Below are 13,775 nucleotides of genomic sequence, written 5' to 3'. Positions count from 1 at the left end.
TGGCTCATAGATCTTACATTCCAGGTTCCAATGGTGTGTTGATCCTTAGAACATTGGATTCGCCGTTCACCACCAGCACCGTCGGCCGCTAGCCATCCTTTCAGCTTTGAGCTAGCTGCGTCATCACGTCTGGGGCTAGTTGAACTCATCCTCTGTTCCTCCCCAGTAGCATTTTGACCATCTTCCGACCTGGGGGTCTCATCTTCCGATGGTATACCGACATATCTCTGGTTGTACTGATCCATTTAGTTTTCACGGCAAGAATACTGCAGTGGGTTGCCATTACCTTCCCCAGGGATCGCATTTAGTCTGGCCTCTCTGTCATGACCCTTGGGTGGCCCTTCATGGTTTAGCTCATGGCATCATCGAGGTGCTCAAGCTCCAGCACCACGACAAGGTAACGATCCTTTGCTGAAGATTTGCAGGGGTGGTGGGATGAATTTACTGTGTAACCTGCAGACAAGGTGTTCAGTTCTCTCAGCAGCTTTCTCTAGCTAGGTGTTCCAGAAAGCATGGACAATCAGCAGTCACCATGGTCCGATATCACATCACATTGTTTCCAAGCCAGTGCAGGGAATGTCCAGTGGAAAGTTATGGAAAGGACCACACAACTCACTGAGAATAATATAAGACTTCATTTTTAATGCTTTAAAAAAAGCAAGAATGCACCTAAATTCTGAGCCACCTTGCAGAGTGTCATACTGAAGCAGGAAATACAACGAAAATTTCTCAGAATTTTTTCTCCTATATTTGTTTTTTTGAGAAGGATAATTTCTCATGTTCACCCACTGAATGATCATAAAAGAGCTCGCTGCAATTTAGTTTAGGGTAGCATTATGGAAATGTAGAAGAACTCAGCTGATTATAGGCTTTGTCTTGATTTCCACTTTGATAAAGCATAAATATTGCTTTTTGATAGCTTATTTCCTCTTCTTTATATACATTTTAAATTTTTGCTCTGTCATAGTTCATTTGAAAAACATACGTCAATACTGAAGGTCATCTGCATATATTTAACAGACTTTGAACAGACTTTCTTCAGTAAGGAAAGTCCTCCTGTCTGTTGTCTCCTATATCTGATACACACTTATAATGCCCATAGTCTTCAGCTCAGTACCTAGTTTCCAGTAGTTCTTGCAAAAGAAAGGAATTCAGAGGCTGGAATTTGAAATTAGGTGTCAGAATTTGCCTGCTTATAGAAGTATATGAATTATTTTGAAAGCTGTCATCAGTAATAGGAACTGATGGTTTTTGACTATTGCTAATTGCTAATCCTTTTTTCCTTGTCTTAATAATAGCATTTCCTTATGAATTAGTTACTGTGGACTTTTAAAGACTATTATAAGATTTATCTTAGTTGAGGAACACAGTTGAAAAGGGGAAATAAAAGGCAAAAGATTCAGTGGTGTAATAAACAGGGCTCTCTGTGTTGCAGTTATGTGAGAGAACAGAAAAAAGGCAAAATGTATGTTTGACATAGAATTTATTTTATTTTATTTATTTATCCAATTTGTCACCACCCATCTCCTCCGAATGGAGGGACTCTGGGCGGCTTAACTTTGTCTTTCGTTTTAAAAAGAACAGGCTTTTAGATGTGGAAGTTGTGAAGGTATGCTTGAAGTACAGGATAACCCCTGCTGAAATCTCTAAAACTAGAGCATAGAGCTGCAGTGGTTTACAGAATTCGGTGTCTTTCTTGGTAACAAGCAAAATGAGAATAGGTGGCATAAAAATAAAACAATAATAAAAAAATAAAATAAAGACAAAATGTAAGCATTCTTATTGATTTATTTTCTTATTAAACATATGTGCTGTCTTTGAAAACAAAGTTTTCCTGCACATTTCTGCAACTCACTCAGTATGAAATTTGACAGCACTCAATCTGGAATTCCTGTACTTTTTCACTTTTACGGTTTTTTGAATCAGAGAATACATTCACAAACAGATGTTTAAAACTGGCATACTTTGGCTTACATCTATTTGCTTCTGAAATGGTACAGCTGTTCTGCTGCTTCCAGAGCAGCTGATCCAAAATGGGTATCATAATGTTTTACAGCAGTTTGGAATTTCATTTTGGATAAATAGCATGGACATACTGAGCAAAGAATCCTTGTTTCCACCACTCCTTATGCCCTCTATTTAAGAATAAACTTCCAGATTAACTCTGTATTCATTCAATCATTCATTCATTCTGGGATGGAGAGACAGGAAATTCCTGAGTAAATAAAAGATTGTGATTGCAGCATTGGATGGATTTATACAACCAGAGTGTCTGACATACAGAGTTTCAGAGCATAGATTTTTGAAACTGCAAATAGTAGGATACTGTCAGTATTTATAGCATTTAGATCTTTTCAAAAGACTGGGTTTATTTTGAATCCTGTTGTAGCGTAACTGCAGAATTACTAAGCATTAAAAGCAATTGGCTATGTTTGTTCCATGCTGTTTAGTTGGTGATCAGCATTAATAGTCATACGGTTCTATGGAAGTCTGGTGAGATTCTGCAATTGCAGCAGAAGGCTTTCTGCTGCATTTCTAGGTCACTGCGCTGTATCATAATGTGGTGTAAAGACAGCAGCCAGAGCTAGTCAACTGTCATGAATTAACAGCAATCTGTTTTATTGCACTGGAGAAGGAATAGAGGTGGATTCACTCCTTCTTGGATTAAAGAAAGATTGTGCCTTGTCAGTCTCAAGTCTCAGTGAGAAATAGAATGTTTCCTGTTCCTTTATTTTGAAAGGTTTTGTTTGTAGTCACCTACTTTAAGGTCTCAAATTTTATCTTCAATGGATTTGCTACGCTATAGTTCTCAAAATCGTCTGGTATATTCTAGAAGTCTATTTTTGGCTGAAAAATTAAGGGCACTATAAAGATTTCCTTCTGAATTTTTTGCTATGATAATCTAATCCAACCCTTGCATTAACATAATTCAGCTTTGACATAATTTTGCCATTCATTCTATCAGCAAACAATTTAATTATTGTTTGTATATCCAAAGGCCATATTGAAATGACATGAAATTCAGCAATGTTTTGTTGTCCAGCCATGTTTAGGCCCTTGTTATCTGGTCAATGAAAGGGATTGTATTTTGCAAATGAAGAGAACATTCAGTCTACCATAATGATTTACCAGGCAGGAGGAGAAATAGTATTGTTGCTTCATTACATTACTTGTAAAACACTACTTAGGAGAAATAAATGAACTGAGCTGAAAAGGATTTGTAAAGTTCATGTGTTATATGAAGTACAATTAATCTCATGGTTAAAAAAATACTAGCTTCATTTATTCTGAACCATAACATGTTTTTACTTTTTATTACCCAGCAGGATGTTAGAAAGAAATTATGGAAAGGGCCCAGGACTCTGCCAGCAGGGTAACTCCTGGAAAATAGAACAGAAAGGGACTGGATTTGGCACATGGGGTACAGCTGGCAAAAGAAAGATCACATTTGAAAGTGGTGTGGATCAGGCCAGAGAAAAAGAAAGTTCAGAAAAGAATGACCCAATACATCCCTACGGAAGGGAAGTTGGGCAGTAGTGGGTAGTATTGCTGACTGATCCATTCCAAGCAACTTCACTCCTCTTGCTCTCCTGATTCAGGGGGTGCAGCTCACCCCGTAATTCCCAGTGCACATGTACAAACAAGCAGGTGCAACATGAGTGGAAAGTGGAACCGCCCACAGAGAACTAGCACATTACAGATCCACCTGTCCCTGCCCCTGTCCCTGCCTGCCTTTCAGAAGGCATTAAGGACCTGTTTTTTTCCTCAGTCATTGAGTCTGGGAAGAGTATGACCCGTTGAATGTGGGTTTTTCCCCCCACTACCCTATGTATTTATATGTCTTTGTTTTGTTTTTGTTTTTTTATGATTTTTTATTAGGTGGTTTTATTCTGTGTCCCTTTGTTCTTTAATGATGTACATTGCCCTGAGTCATGTGCTGAGGGGGGAGTGAAGTTAATTAATTAATTAGATAAAATACTTTGTTACACAGAAGAAAACAGAGACATTTGTTGGCTGAAAGGAATTATGAAAACTATGCTTTTCTTGTTTTCCCTACCTTGTTTGAACAACAGCTTTAATGCTGCTAATGTATGCTGTTTGTTTAAATTAGATTGATAATGCTGAAAAAGGAAAAGTACTTTATGGAGTGTAGAAGGGGAAATCCCTTCCTTCCTTCCTTCCTTCCTTCCTTCCTTCCCAAAAGCATCAGTGCCTCAGTTGTATAGAAAACATAGGAAGATTTTTTCCCTTTATTAGTCCCTCCTCCTGTTTCTTGCCCCTTCTCTGGCTACCTGGTGTTCACTGCAAAATTGATTCCCATTATAGGTGTACTGTGAAAAGTAATTGCTGTTGTACAGTAATTCAATTTCAGCACATTCACGCATCAGTAAACTAGCAGGGTTTATCAAGAGAAAACAGGGACATTAGAGCTTTTTATCATGAAATTCCACATGTAGAGAGTCATTTTTTGAAAGAGCAGAATATCATCATTTGCATTTCACGAATGTGGCCAATTGTGAATAAATATTTTTCTCTCTAAGGGTGGCTTTTTCATTCTTTTTCTGCTGCAGTCATTGACTGCTACAAGGTATTATTAGAAAGATATTGTTTAGGCTTGTCAAATGTCAGCTGTGCTGTTATGCATGCATGTGAAAAGTGTGCTGGTATGTCAATATAACTTTTGCTTTGCTCCTCACACATTCTCAAATGAATATAAATTCATTCCAAAGGGAAACCACTTTTTAAAAATCTGAATGCTATGCCAATGCATGCTGGTTTTGGTGACTTAGCAATGAGAACTGTAGAAATAGTTTAGAGTTGGTAGAAGCAATTTTGCTTATAGAAGCTGAACACTGATTTTTAATGTATTTAAATGGTCTAAGGGCAGCCCCATATATGGTGCACTGCAGTAGCTCAATCAAGAGGTGACTAAGATGTGAAGGACAGTGAATAAAGCCTCCTGTTCCAGGAAGAGTCACAATTAGACCTGTGTAAATACCCTCTTGGCTACGGCTACCATCTGCTTCTTAAGCAGGAGCTGGCAGTCCAAGAGAACCCCCAAACCCCCAAACTGTATGCTCAGGAGAATACAAACCTGTTCAGAGCTAAAGATAGTACCTCACTGGAATAGGCAGGCCTTTGAACCTACAGCTGATCCATCTTGCTGAGATTCAGTCTCAGTCCGTCCTTTCCATCCAGACTCAAACAGTGTCCAGGCAGCTGGACACCACTTTTGTTTATTTTTATTTTGTTTGTTAATCTCACTATAAAATAATTGATTCTTTGCTTCTGCCCAGCCACAACTCTTCTTGGGCTTCTGGACCTCATTGCCAGTCTGGCAGTGGAATCCCCTAGGCTGATAGTCCTGGGGAATTTCAACCTCCATGTCTTAAGGAGGGGGCTGACTGCAGCCCAGAAATTCATAGCCTTCATGGTAACTCCTAGGCCTGTCCCTGGTTATCTAATGTAATTTATGGGATAATGTTTTGCAGCAGGGAGGGGGGAATGAATGAATAGTTGGATTTGGGAGGTGGTTAACGCTTCTCTGGGACAGGGCATGATGCTACTGACTTTGAAAGAGGGAGAGGGCCAGAGATAACTGTGGAAGTCCTAACCAGGTGTCAGGAGGCTGTATTGTACTGATAGAAATAACCTCAGATTAAATCTCTGCCAGATAGAATGAATGTTGTTCCAGATGTACCCCTTTTCCATGACATGATGCTTCCCCTAAAGAAACTGCTCTGCAACTGTCACTAGAGGAAATTTTCTCATCTGAGTCTGGTGCTCCAGTTATGGCTATATCTGGAATGGGAAGCCTTGGCTACAGTTACCCTCACCCATAATACCAAGCTCATGGATTATTGTAAATTACAGTATATAGGCTGCATTTCAAAATAATTCAAAAGCTTCAGCTGGTATAGAAGGTAGTGGCTATATTGTTAGCAGATGAAAACTAATAGAAGATAATATATGTAGCTCAGGGTTGAACTGTGGAGTCCATGGTGCCCTCTGAGCTTAGTTTGCTTGCAGATGCTTTATTACTCAACTAGGTAACATCAGCAGTGTGAGTAAGTGTGGGGTTTGCTCCCTGTTTATATACAGTAGTATATAATACAGTAATATGTAATTGTTTTTATACAAACTCACTGCAGCAACCCTGAACACCAGAAAAAGGAAACAAACCACCTATTCAACATCTTCTGACAAAATGGATACTCACACAACTTTATCAAAAACTGCCTGACCACTCAACCCACTATAGCACAACCAACACAAGGTATGAAAACAATAACACTACCATACTTCAAAAATATCTCAGAAACAACCAGCAATTACAACCACATGACATCACTGTAGCACACAAACTGACTAAAGCCTCCAAATCTTAAATAAACCAAAAGACCCAGTAGCTCAAGAAGAAAACAGCAGTCATCTACAAGGTACAGTGTAAGGATTGTAGCAGCCACTATGTAGGACAGACAGGCAGAAGAATAGCAGAGCGCATCCACAAACACCAACTAGCAGTCAGAAGACACAATGAAAACTCCTTGATGTCACAACACATGGACAGACTCAACCACAATTTCAATTGGGAAACTGAGCATCCTAGACCAAGCTAAATCCAAAACTGCTAGGGAATTCCTGGAAGCTTGGCATTCAGACAAATCAGCCATGAATACACAGATAGAGATAAACCACATTTACATACTATTCAAAAGAGACAATAAAAAAGCTAAGAAGGAAACAAAAGGACAAGAACACATCCTGTCCAGTAGCCAACACCCAGATAAGCAGGGATTTGACAATCAGACAAACAATCTAGCAGGAAACAATACCCTAATCAAGGAACTATCAAGGTGAAAACCACACCCCCACTAACACTGGCAGGGCAAGCTACTGTATATAAACAGGAAGCAAACCCCACATCACTTGCACTGATGATGTTACCTAGTTGGGTGATGAAATGCCTGTAAGCAAACAGCCAAGCTCAGAGAGCACCAAGGACTCCAGATGAAAACTACTACTCAAATATTATGCCTATTCTTTGGTCACTGCATTGGTTATAAGTAGCTTTCAAGGTCCTTTAAAGTGCTGTTTTTGACCTTCAGAGCCCTATTTACTCCTACACTCCAGGTTCTATAGGAACCATGTAGGCAGTTCTTTCTGCCTGGCCTATGTATACATGTAGAAAGAGTTGCTGAGAGTTTCATTGCTGTGTGAATACAAAGGAATATGGGCTCAAAAGCAGTCCTCTGTAGTTGCTCCCTATACTCTGGAAGCTGTTGCCCCTGGAGTCTTACCTGGTACCTTCCTTATTAACTTTCTGCAAGCTAGTGAAAAAGATTTGATAGATGTGTGGAGTGAGTGGCCATTTTATTATGGCATTGTTTTATTGTTGGTTTCAGTCCAATATAACTCTGAATTTATATTGCATACCATCAGGAGTCTGGATTACTGGAAGGATCTTTATTGCTAGTAGGGTAATGTAACAGAATTTTTAAAGCCTAGCAAAGTAATTCTCTTGCACCACAAGTGTAATTAAGGTGGATTTACTCTGAGTCACTTCCTCATGCTTCCCCTCTTCCCTGGACCCAAGAATTTCTTCTGTTAAGGCCCTGTTTCTTCCCCTAATTGTCTTAATTGTCTTGCTGCCGCTTCTGTGTTCCCAAGATTCATTAGATATTCCATCAGAATAATGACTAATTTTTAGCAGGACCAAGTAAGCCTTATTCCATCCATCAACCATCCAAGGAGGCATGTTCTGGGGTGGTGTTTAGCCAAATCAGAGTGAACGGTACTGAAGGTCTGGATAATTTTTGACAAGCCAGTCTCAGTGGCTCATTTGTGCTCAAGCCTTGGGTATAAGGCTTACAGTCAGCTGCTTGAAAGGCTGGTAGTGGCTGCAGGGTATGAGAAAGCAGAGATAAGCTTAGACCAAATGCTGTCGGTCAGTGGGAGGTGGTATGGGGGAGAAAACTTGACCACTGACAGCACCGAGGAATGTCACTCGCAGCTCATCAGCCATGCTGTTTGTTGCAGAGACTTGCTCTTGCTCTCAAATGTCTGTTAGTAGCCATGCCTTTTATTTTAAAATGTAAATAACGAGGGTTGGCTGCCAAGTAAATTGGGTGCCCTGAAGCTGAATAGCCAAACTGTTGACCAGCCCCAAGCTTTGCCTTAAGCATTGAATATCAATTGTAAGGTTTAAAGTTAATGAAACTGGAACCCCTGATTCTCCTGCTTCAGACAGTCATTTTGTAAACAAGGATCCGATGGCAGAGATATGCAAGGCTGGGAAAAGAGTAGGAAAAAGTCTTATTTCCAGAAGGTGGAGGAAGAGGCCCAGGATTTTAATACTAGGATGGATGGATGGGGCAGATTTCTAGTGTGCTGTATATGGATATGTAGAACTTCTTTGTATGTGTGAATTCCTTGCAGGGAAACTACTTACCTAACCTTCTTGGGTCTATTTCAGCGTGCAGAGCTGAGACAGAGTTTTATGCCATGCCTGGTACAAGGGTATCCTCCTGTCCCCGCATAGTCAAACAGTGAGGGTAAACTCTAGCTTCCTTCATTGAAACAATACCATCTCATGGCATCAAGGAGGCATGCCTTCTCCGTAGCCTTCCACTCATCTTTTTTTTTTTTAACCATATGCTCCCTCCCCCAATCATTACCTATAAACAAAAGCATCTTTAACAACTTTTTATTGACTGCAAGGGAGTTCATTTTTAGCCACTGGCACTTCTCCGAAGATTCAAATATGAGTTCTGTTTCTCTGTGCCATTTGGTTCCTTTCATTTGCTAGATAGGTAGGTTGTCATGGGAGAAACACACTTGGCAGAAATATCAGGAGAAGTATTAGACAAGGCCAGAGGTCTAACTTCCTGATTCCACTATCCAGATGCCTCATAGTGCGGGGCATGAATCCAGGAGCCCCTTCTTACTCATCGTGTTCCACAGCATCTGCTAATGACAGGGCTATTGCTTGAGATAATGGAGATAATATTTAATTATGAGAACCTGAATGCTTTGATAGCCTTCATGAATTTGTCATATTCCCATTTAAAGCCAAGCAAATGGTGCCTATCATAATTATGTTTCGTGGCCAATTCCACAGGTTAACTCTGTGTTGTATGAAGAGGTATTTCTTTATGTTCCCAAATTCACATAATTCAGCATTGTGGGATGACCAGAGTTTCTGATACTTTTAGAGAGATGGTAGTTTATCTATTTTTTCAATAGCATGCATAATTTTATATGCTTCTGTATAAAGTAAAACACCCCCAAATATTCTAATCTTTCCTGATAAAAAATATAATCTTAAATTTTTTTTAGTTGATTTGTTTTTGCACATTATTCAACTCTGCAGTATCCTTTTTGAGGGTGCAATGATAGGAATTTTGCACAGTATTCTAAATAGAGTTTCACCATAAGTTTCAATAGCAGCATCACAATTCTAGTAATTTTAGTTGTGATTCGTTGCTTAATGATCCCAGACAAGGCATTTGACTTTCTGTGTCTTGGTCAGTAACTGCTCTTTTTGAGAAGTTAGGATAGTTCTGACCCAACATGCACTGGTGGACAATCTCCTAGTCTTTTTAGAGTTCTTCATGCAGCCATTTTGTTGTAATCACGCTGAATAATTTGATATCATTAGCAAACATGGTCTTACTGAATAGGCTTTTTGGACCTCTTGTTCTTAGGGGAATTTTAAGCTCCATCATTCTGAATAATTTGCTTGAGAAGTCTCTTGTATAAACTTTAATATACCATGGCTCTGCACTAGTGCAGTCAAGTTCTCAGTATTTGGATTTCCTTTTCTTATCTTTCACAGTCCTAAGTCTATTCTGGCTTCCCCATGACTGCTAAAACAATATTAAATAAAATCTATATGAACTAATACAGAATGATCCATATATAATGGCTATTGTCTCATAATTGGCATTTGAAATGTCCTCTGTTTCCTTTTTCCCCATTCATGGCCAGCCTACAGGATACACATGCCAGCCTGTGGGAAATTTCATTTTGACACATGTTACCAGAATACAAAATGAAGGTGTGAACTTACATGTCTGTTGTTAGCAAGCTGGCGTGTTAAAAAGCTTCGTGTAGTTTAGGCTCATATAACTCGCAACAGTGATTAATCTGTACCATACCAGTTTTGTAAAATTTGTATCTCAGATCCCTTTTTTATCCTTCAGAGACAGTGATATTAACATGCAAAAGAATTTTTTTTTTTTTAGTAAGGTCTTGTAAATGGGTTGTGGGAGGAATGAAATTATGGTGAATCAACTAAGATTCACTATAAATAGATCCAACTGACAGAATAAAGACATAAAAAAGATGGCTATAATTGTATTAATTATCAGTAACAAATGAAAAGGTTTCAGCCATATTTTTATTCAGTATTTCAGCTGCAAGTTTTGCAGATTCCTTGTTTTATGATTTTTGTCTAACAAATATGTGTAGAAATACATGTGTCTGATCCTGCGGAAGCTAAGAATACCTTTGCAGTTATTTGGACATTTCATCAAACTGGGATTGTCAAACTATCATTTATTCCTATTCCAAATGCTTACTTTTAATCAGATATAAATGAATAATTTATTGTGGTGGAGTGGCAGTGTCCATGGGATTGCCATGTTCTCTACATGGAGCTGCCTTTAAAAACCACCCAGAAGCTTCAGTTGGCACGGAATACAGTAGCTTGGATGCTTCCCAGCAGTTATCTATGGGAGCTTGTGACACCCCTATTGCAAGCCTTGCATTTGTGGCCTATTAGCTTCTGGGGGCAATTGACTGGCTGGTGTTGACCTATAAAGCTCTTTAAAGCTTGGCGCCAGGTTACCTACACTACATATCTCCCTACTGAAGTTGGCCCAGCTGTTACTAATGTGTTGAGAAGCAGTTGTTTGTACCTTCAGTAGCTCTAGGGGGCTGATAATCAGAAGAGTTTTTGGAGACAGTGCTAGCCCTTTGGAATGGTCTCCCACGTGAGGTTAGATCTGCTCCTACCTTGGCCACATTCTGGAAGATGTTGAAGACCTAGCTATTCCAGAGAGCATTTGAGTCATGATAGCTCTTTGTTGGATATTATATTCTTTATGGTTTTTAGTTCTGCCCTTAGTTTTGCTTCTTGGCTTCTTGTACTGGATTTCTATTGTGTTTACAAGCCGTTGAGGGTCTGTTAGATTGTAATAGGGTAAAAATCTAATGATAGATAGATAGATAGATAGATAGATAGATAGATAGATAGATAGATGAAAGCAACTTTGTAACAACACAATACTTCTCTTGTCATCTTGCCAAAAGCCTCCATCGTGCAGATGCCTATGGCCTACCCCCAAGTATGCACCCTCAGTGTCTTTCATCATGTCTGTTCTGTATATGTAAGCTACCAGATAAGCTGGAATCTCTACAACTGCTAGGTGATTTGGAAGACCAAATGCCTCAACTGTATATATGTAGAGTTCTTTGTTCAAAGCTCAGTGCCTGGACTGAGGGGCATGAGCATGACTGGAAAGTATATTGAAAGTGAATTCAACGATATGGAGGCCCTTCTCACATACTATTTCCTGCAGTACACTCTACCTGGGTGCGTTTTATATGCACAGATGGTTTAGAAAGTGCACCAGAAGGAGTGTATGTATGTATATGTATACGTGTGTGTATATGTCTGTGTGTGTCTGTGTGTACACTCACATATATATATATATATATACATGCACATACACACATACAGTATACACACTTTGACCATGTTACACTATTCTTGCATCAACAATATTGTCTGCTAGCTTGTTTCTGGGAATAATTTAAGATGTTGGCTCTTACCTATAATGTCTGAAATGGCATAGAGGCAGGCTCACTAAATGGCTGTCAAAAGGTGCCACTAGGATTGGAGCACAGGATGGAGATCTTGGCAGGGTAGAGTGAATTAAACATATGTAGGCAACCAGTCCCAACACTTCTCAACTCCAAACTGCCCCCGAAGCAGCTTCTCACACCAAACCACATCTGGGATTTTGTTACATGTTTGTGTATAGTGGATTTAAGCACTAATAAAATTCTGTTTGGAATGAAATAACTTTTCAGCCAGTCTCTTTTAAGAACAAATATAAAAAATAATACATGTGTACATATCTCAAGGGATTCCAGCAATGAGTTTTGGGGCACATTGTTTTGCTAGAAGGAATCACAAGTACTGTTATGTATCATGACACATGACAAAGTTATTCATAATACATCAGTAGGTTAGAAGAACTGCGTAATTATGAAGCATGCCATTTGCCATACGAAGGGCTTGTCTGAAATAGGAGAGGTAGATCAAAAGAAAACCTAAACTATTCTTCCAGATGGCAGAAAAATGAATTTATTCACATAGTCTGATAAAGATTAAAGGCAAAGACTTGCTTGAATCATGTTTCACTTCTTATAACTATATGAACATGTCTGAGTAGTTTTCTACTATATAAAAATTAGTCAATGTAACTTATCTTAGAACGTGAATGACATTTCCCCATATCATTAATCATGATTATTGTTATTGTTGTTGTGCCCTTAACATTTGCTGAGTGTATTCTAGGTTTTTTTTTCCTGAATCTTGTATTTATTCCACTATTTTTTAAAAAATTACCTGTGTTTTTCTTAAGACTATTGGTAGTTCTTGCATTGCTTGATCTGTTCTCTGTAGTTAAGAATACGGATGTGTCCACTTAGGAGATAACTGTGGTCCAGTGGAAATGTATGACATTAAGTATTTGTTGGTACTTGGGATACACAGCTGAAAGTCTATTAGCTTCCTAGTTGTTGTTTTCCCTATATTGCATTGTTAAATGGAAAAAAAACACTGATGTATCTTCTCCAGGGTAAGATGCTTAAACATATTCCTATATTGGTAATACAGTTTTCTTGCCCCACTTCGACAGGACAATAAATGTGTTCTACAACAGCCTATTTAATGATGCTCCATTGAAGCTGGGTGTCTCAGCTGCATATTCCATTATATCAATGGATCTTATTAGAATATCTCTGCAATATGGAGATAAGATAGATTTTTCTTTTTGTTATTAGAGATTTGCATCTGTCACCCCCTCCCTAGGGAAGTTGCTTTTTGTATGGCAATGATTGGCTGCTATTGGAGTAGGCTTGCATATGGATTACTTGGTGCAAGTTAATTAAGGTCTATTAAGGGATATTAAGCACAAGGAAAGAATAATGAGTAAAGTTTAACAGCTTTCTTTGCATGGTATCCGTAAAACAGAAATAACACTTCAGTGTGAAGAACATTTTCCTTATGTCCTATGCTATGAAGTACAGTAATGTTATGAGCCATCCCTAAACACTCCTGCTAGGAATACATTTTCTGTAACATGTTTCCTTTGCCAGTTTTAAGAAACCAAAATGAACTTTTTCTGTTAAATTATAATTATGCTGTCGCTTCACCTTACCTTTCTTTGGCTCAGAGAATTCCTGGCAAGAAATAATCAGTGTTTGGATGGAAACATTTTAAAAGACCAACATTCCAGCTTCCTTTGTGTGATGGAAGGAATGCTGTGTGCAGGTGGATTCTATAAAAACTCCATAAAAGAGCAGCCCTGGATTTGCTGTGACTACTGCTCTAAAGATGAAGAAATGGGGAGAATTGCTATCCAAGACATTATGCACTGAGAACAAGGGGGTGTGTGAAAACAGATTTCCTAGTGTTTATGTTACACCTGCAGTCATAGAGTGTATATGAATTCTTGAATTTTTGCTTTGGATTGCTTTGT

This window comes from Candoia aspera, chromosome 2 (assembly GCF_035149785.1).
Source record: "Candoia aspera isolate rCanAsp1 chromosome 2, rCanAsp1.hap2, whole genome shotgun sequence".
NCBI lineage: Eukaryota > Metazoa > Chordata > Lepidosauria > Squamata > Boidae > Candoia > Candoia aspera.
The sequence above is the reverse complement of the archived record's forward strand: the minus strand, read 5'-3'. Positions refer to the sequence as shown.